The sequence below is a fragment of the Onychostruthus taczanowskii genome, unplaced genomic scaffold (genome assembly GCF_017590055.1).
Source record: "Onychostruthus taczanowskii isolate IOZ18803 unplaced genomic scaffold, ASM1759005v1 scaffold215, whole genome shotgun sequence".
NCBI lineage: Eukaryota > Metazoa > Chordata > Aves > Passeriformes > Passeridae > Onychostruthus > Onychostruthus taczanowskii.
Genome location: NW_024499407.1, coordinates 291313 through 298537, shown reverse-complemented (window position 1 = coordinate 298537; position 7225 = coordinate 291313). Strand labels below are relative to the sequence as shown.

General features: G+C 49.9%; 1 long non-coding RNA gene across 1 annotated transcript; it reads right to left on the bottom strand.

Annotated features, from left to right (window-relative positions):
* Nucleotides 1-2295: 2295 nt before the first annotated feature.
* On the bottom strand, nt 2296-7225 carry LOC121335961. The gene is made up of 3 exons (XR_005952675.1): nt 6846-7225; nt 6166-6273; nt 2296-2859 (listed from the first exon to the last, which is right to left on the bottom strand). It is a non-coding gene; the product is annotated as an uncharacterized LOC121335961 (long non-coding RNA).

Below are 7225 nucleotides of genomic sequence, written 5' to 3'. Positions count from 1 at the left end.
CAGTGTTAGAGAGTTTTATTCTTCCTGGCATTTCAGTGACATGACAGGCCCGTTTCTCATGTCTTGCTTTCCCAGACTGGGATTTGGAAATGTTTATTAGCTGTGTTACACTGCTTCCTCCTTGTACATAACATGAGTTGCCTTCTCATTCATTTTATTCTAAGAAATGGGACTAAGAGTGTTCATATGAGTATTCAAATGTTCTCTTGGTATCATCCTGCAGAGATTCCAAGCCTCAGGCAGCAGACACAGTGAAATGTGGAAGATCTTTTGTTGGGGGGCTCCAAGGTGGCAAGCTGACACTATGGCAAGAGCTGGTTCCTGAATGGTTGCCATGACCTTTAGCAGCCTCTCCATCTGATCCAGCCTGAGGATGCCTGAAAAAAACTGGCCAGTCACGGCTGCTACTGCACATGGCACAGGCTGGGCATTTCCTGGATAAGGTCACAAGGGTTGTGGAGCCATGGGGCCACTATCCCCTCAGGAGCTTCCCAGCCAGAGCCTGAACTGTGGTAAGGTAAGATGGAAAACACCTTATGGGTCAAGATGGTGGCAGTTTTTTTAAAAGAAATGCAAAGGTCACACGTGCAAAGAACAAAAGCACTGCAAAAAGGGCTGACGTGCCACATGTGTGACTGGGAGGAATGACTGATGTCCCTGTGGGTCCCAACACTCCCTCCAACCCCATAAGGGACACTGGGGACATGGAAGACAAGGGGGATATTTGGAACATGGGGATCAGGAGTCCTGGTGGGTCCTTATGAGGACACAGGGACAAAGGGAGCTGGTGGATCCCCATGGAGACAAAGAATTAGGGGGGCTGGTCGGTCCTTCATGAGGACGCAGGGACAAGGATGGCTGGTGGATCCCCATGGGGACATGGAACTGGGGGCAGAAGGGCAGGATGCCTGGGTGAGGAATGGTGCCCCTAGTCATTGGGAGGCCTCACCCCAGAGATTTTTCTGTAATGTCACAATCATGGCTACAAGCCCTGTTCTGAGGCATGAAAAAACAGAAGAGCAGGATGCCTGGGTAATGGGCACATGTATCTTGGTCTTTGAGCTGAATAGAGGTGTTTCTGAGCTCAGGAACACCTGAGCATCAGCTCCAAGCCTCACCAGGACTTGGCAGCCTTCAGCAGGTACCAGATGAGGAGGAGCCAGTGCAAGGAGCATCCGAGGGAGATTTAAACAGCTCTAGGAAGTCTGAGTGACCTGGAGTGAGGCGAACAGGAGTGCATAACCCAGAGCATGGCATGGAATGGCAGTGAGTGCCTGGCATGGCAGCTTGCACAGCGCTTCACCCAGGCAGGGCAGGCAGTGGGGCAAGCAGGAAGAACTCCTCTATGATCATCTGAGAGCAGCCAATAGTCAGCAACAGACTCAGTAGCTGGTAAGGAAAAGCATGAAGATTCCTTCATCCCCAATCTTACTAGCTTACCAGTTATGGTACTGACATACCAAACCTCTGTAGATTCCTTCCAGCTCAGAATATTTTGTGATTCTGCATGTCATAGGCACTACATGGGGATGGATGACATTAGGGACTGCAGTGGGCTGGGGGGAGATCTGATGGCATACAAGGGGGACCCTATGGGGCTGACAGTGGCTATGAGGCTTGAAAGTCTGTATGTGGCTGCAATGTGGGGTGCCAGCTGAGTTTGGGGGGACATAGGGGACCAGGGGAGCCATATAAGAGCAAGGGGACATATGGGGGAGCTAGTAATGACCTTCGGGTTCAGTGTGTCCCCTGGTGTCACCACATCCTCCAAGCCTCTGACGCCATCAAAGCCATTCCCTTGTTTAACTTCATTTTCAGGAGTGTGACTCCATAACGATTCATCATCAACTGATGGGAGCTCAGCCACAAGGCCAGGTGTGGGGTATCCCCCCAGCACACTCCTCCAGCAGCTGTCACCCCAAATCTGTTTAAGCGCTATGGGGAAGGATTAAAGTTCAGAAGGAGCAGACAGGGAAGGGCATGGGGGGTGTCCCAAAATAGGAATTGTGGAGCTCCCAGGGGGAGTACAGGACTCAGTGGGTGGCAGGAGTGCTGGACTGGGGGTGTGCCCAGGTTGAGTAGCAGGTGTGTCTGAGGTTCCTCCCTCAATGCATGCAGTGTGGGGTGCATTAGATGCCACTCCATGGATTGTGAAGTAGGGGTGTGAAAGCTATCTCAGGAATGCCCTGGGAAAGTATCTTTATCTAAGTCAGGGAAAATTCATTCCTCTCCCAGTACTCGAATGCTGTACTCCCTTTCACATCCCACTCATCCTGTACCCTTTGTGTGTGAACCTCTCCCACAACCTCACGTTTCAGCAAGGGCACAGTGACCTTGCTGCTTTTAGACACTGATTTCTGACTCCTATCCTCGTCTCCTTCTTGCTTAACTAACGGTATTATTCCAGCATGATCTTTGTTAGCTAGCTAACTGTGTACAAAATCCTCTACAGGACTCGAGCTGCCCTCCTTCTATCTGGTGAAGAAAAACATCTAGCTGGGGTCCAGCGGGTGAAAATCCTGACCCCAGCAGGGCATCATTCCGCTCATGAAGACTGAGGCACGATTCAGAACACTGCATGTGTGAGGTTTCGGTGCTGAGGATGCCAGGTTTGCTCCATTTGGAGTCCCTGGGAGCCAAGGGCTGGGGCCTAGGCACTTGCTGAGTCCAGAGATGGGTGATGGGAGCTGACTGGGTCCTGATGGGAGGTAATGGGAGCTGAAAGAAGCACCAGGGTCCAGGGTTGCATGACAGAAGCTGGGCAGGTCCAGGACTGTTGGTGGATGCTGGCAATATCCAAGGCTGAGTGATAGCTGGAGGGTCTGGGGCTGCGGTGAAGTCCAGAGTCGGTGATGGGACCTGGAGTGGGAAGTTCACGTTTTATGACCCTTCTTCAGTCATATTTTCACTTTTCTTCTCCTATTCCCCACAATTTTCCCCTATGTTTCTCACAATTTTCTTCTCACATGTCCTAACCTTTTCCCCCTACAGTTTCTAGGCCTTTTTCTTTCCTCATGTTTCTTACAATTTGCTCCTCCTGTTTCCTGCACTTTTCTTCCCTCACATTTCCCTCCCTTTTTTACCTCATGTTTCCTGTCCTTTTCCTCACATATTCCCCACCTTTTAAATAACTTGACAGATTGTAGAAGAAGCGGCCTGCTTGGGCCATCCTGACCTTGATTAACAGCTCTTCTCCCATGGGACAGTGCATACCAAAGGATCAAATACAGCCATAAATACCTGTGCTTTGACGTACAGCCCTGAAAACTGGGCTGTGAATGTCTGTGGGATTAATTTTAAGAGCTATAAACATCAGCTCTACTCTTCTTTATCTTGTGTGGTTCCTTTCTCTCTCCTACCGGCTGATTGTGTAATTGATCCTAAAACTAGTACACAGAAGAAACATATAAATACCCAAGTGTGTTTAATAAAGACAATCCTGCTTGATGACAAAATGGTGGTCTATTATTCTCAATTGCTACACAGACAAGGATAAAAACTGACTTCTGTATCTTTGTACACACTGGGCATCATGAAGCTGTCTCAGGGCTCTACTCTGGCCAAGGCAGCCACTTCCATCCCATGCTTCCACCTTCCTACAGGTGGACCTGAGGCAGATGCAGCTGAACCACAGGCAGACGCAGTCTACGCTGCAAGGCAGCCAGAGCCAGGTTTTATCTCTCTGTGGGGGCAGGGTGTTGAGGTGAACACTCTGTGTGTGGAGACACAAGGCTTGACTGCGTTTTTCTCAGAAGGCTGATTTATTATGTTATATATTATACTAAAATACTACATTAAAACTATACTAAAAGAACAGAGAGAAAAGAAAGATCAGAAGGTTATAAAGAACAGGAATAGAATAGAATGCATAACAAAAATCTTGCGACTGCTCACAGCCTCAGCACAGGTGGCTGTGATTGGTCATCAATTGAAAACAATCCATAGGAACCAATGGAAGATGCACTTGTTGCATTCCACAACAGCAGATAGTTATTGTTTACATTTCTTTCCTGGGGCTCCCAGCTCCTCAGGAGGGGAAAAATCCTAGGAAAGGATTTTTAATAAAATATTATAAGTACAGCAGGGTGCCAGGGAACATCACACCAATGGACACTGAGTGAAATAGGACTGAACATCTTCCCACCCCAAGGAACTGCTGACAGGCAGGTAGGAGGAGCAAGGGCCACAGTCAGGCAGCTTCTCTCTTCAGATTGTCTTGCAGATGAACAGTCTAGTGCAGTGTGTCACTGCCTTGTCACTGCCTTCTCCTGGAGTGACACTGGAAGAGACAGCCCATCTGCTAGCAATACAGGCAGCAGCACTTCTGCACACACAAGCTGCCTCCTCTGACAGCAGAATCCAGTAGCTGATTGCTTCTGCCAGGGCAGGAGAACAGCCATCACCGTGGCCAGCAACAGCCACCTACTTGTTCCCATTGCTCAGGGCATCCACACTGAGCAGAGCACAACCACAGATATTCAGAGCTTGTGGGCTGCACCACACCATCAAGAAGCCTATGTTGCAGGTGCAAACAAGAAGAACCAGATCCCTGTGCATGACATCCCTCACAAGAAATGCATGTGGAGCCAGAGACACAGAGACAGAGCAGAATGGTGAGACTGAGCAGACAGCATGGCTTCATTAGCTTCCCCTGGGGAGAGATGCAGGGACATGGCACTGGACAGAGCAGTATCGTTAAATGCAACCTCAGCAGCAGGACTCTGCTGGTGTACCACAAGACTGCAAAGGATCTGAGCATGGTGTTCAAGACAGAGCCTTCACAGGAAGTGGAGATGAGAAGCCCAGCCTGTGCAGAGCACAGACTGCCCCTGCTTAGGAATGCCAGACAAATTTTTCAGTATTTTGAAAAAATCATGAGAGGGTGCTAGACCTTCTGGAACCAAATTTTCCAATCATGCCACTTTATCTGAGGAAGAGAAATAGTGGGAAAATGATGGATAGCACAGGCTGTGCTGAGTGAAGATATCAAGGACAAAGTGCTGTCCCAAAATGAAGACAAAAGACCAAGAACTGGCTGAAAGACAAGAAAACAATGAGAAAGATCTGTCTCAAGGTGAATACAGGAGATGAAGAGTTGGCACAGTGAGAAAAATATAGTGATAAAGAGCTGTCATAATGGGAATACAACAATGACAAAAACATTTCCCAAGAGGAAGATGGGAATGACAGAGATATCCCAAGGCAAACACAGGAAAGACAAAGACTTGTCCAAAAGGGAAGAGGTCAATGACAAAAAATTTACCCAGCAGGAACATAACAAAGACATGTCCCAAGATGAAGATCATTTTGACAAAGGCATGCCCTAGTAGGAAAATGACAAGGACAAAGAGGTCTCCCATGGGAAAGAAAATGTCCTAACAGGAACAGGAGAAAGACCAAGACCTGTCCCAAGAGGAAGGCAGCAATGACAAAGAGCTCTCCCAAAGGGAAGATGACAATGAACAAAAACTGTCTCAGTGACAAGACAAGAAAGACCAAGATCTTTCCTAATTGGAAGATGATGTCAGCTACAGCACCTGGCACAACTCCTTGGGACCAGTGAACAATAAGGACCCTCACACTGCTTCCCAGAGGAGGCCTGTCTCAGCAGCATGGTCACAGAAGTAGCAGGAGAGGCAGCTAGTGAGCTAGTGACCTGAGCACCTCTTGCCCCAGTGGGTGCCACATCCTCTGAGCCAGCTCTGGTCTGAGCTCCTGAGGAAGGGGAGCACCATGCATCTCTTGCTGCTGAGGCACAAGAGGCAGCAGTAACAGCTTCTCCCTTCAGTGTGCAGGTGACAGGTGCAGGGGCAGAGCCAGGCAGCTGTACTGCACAGCACGTACTGCTCACCCAGTCCTTTACCTTGCTTGTTGGAAGCCCATGCCCACAGCAGGCAGTAGGCAGGGACAGTTGGAGGTACTAGTCCTGTTAGTGCCAAAGACCAAGGATGGAGCCTTTGCTAACAAGGAGGAAGAGTGGAAAGACTACATCAACTAAGATCTGTCCCTAGAGGAAATCTACAGTGTCTAGGGCCTGTCCCAAGTGACAAGAGGTATCCCAAAAGAACAAGACCATGAACTTCTACTGACAAGGGACTCCCTAATCCTGTCCCCTAGAGACACAGGCATTTTGCCTGCATAGCCACATACCAGTCCAAGCTTTACCTTGCCAGATGGAAGTCTATGCCCTCAGCAAGCAGTGTGCTCTTTGCTGGCAACAGTCATCCCGCTTCAGGAGGGCATTCCAGGCTCTGCACAGGCTGTTCGATGGCTCTGTATAGTAGCACAAGGATGGGACAGAGGATTAGCACCCTACTGCCATGGCCAGGCTAGTCTCTAGAGATATGGCTGGCCCAGAGCCTGTGCAGCACCCTGAGGGAGCCACACAGGCTAATTCTGCTGTGGGTGTTTTGATAAAAGTTGATGACTTTGCAACCCAGTTTCCCCCCATGTTTCCTGCCCGTTTCCCCTCACATGTGCCATACTTCCCTCACACATACTTCTTGCATTTTCCCCGTACTGTTTCCCTGCCCTTTCATCTCCTCAAATATCCTGTCATTTTTCCCCTCATGTTTCCCACTCTTTTCCCCTCATGCTTCTCACACTTTTCCCCTCATCTTTCCTGTCCTTATTCTAGTCATGTTTCCCACTCTCTTCCTGTAAAGTTTCCTGCCCTTTCTCCTCTCACGCTTTCCTCCAACCACGTCACCCTCATATTTCCTGCCTCTTTAAATAGCTGGTAGACGGGGGTAAAAACTGTCTTGTGTTTCTTCGCGTGCACAGAGGAAAGCTACAATACTGCATTAATGAACTTGTTTTCTATTAATAGTCATCTAAACATATACCTCACAATGGAGACTCCCGCCTGCCCCGCGCTGCTCCGGCCCGGAGAGACACCGTGTCTCGGGTAGGCCAGCCCCAGCACGCCCAGGAGCGGTGCTAGGAACGGCAGGCACGGCCGGCCAGGGCTTTGGCCGGTAAGTCCGCGGGGAGCGGCGGGAGGCACCACCTCCTCGGAGCAACGGCCTCGCCCGCCATCTTCTGCCTGGCGCCAGCCTCGGCAGCGCGGACCCGGCTCCAGTCCCGACCGCTGCTCCTGGGTACACGCTTTCTGGGAGAAGCAAACGCTCTTTTCTGTCTCCGTAGGGATTGGTCTCGGCTGAGACCGCCCCCGTTAGCAGCCATCCGGCAGCCCCCAACTCCTGTATCCCTCCCTCACGGGATA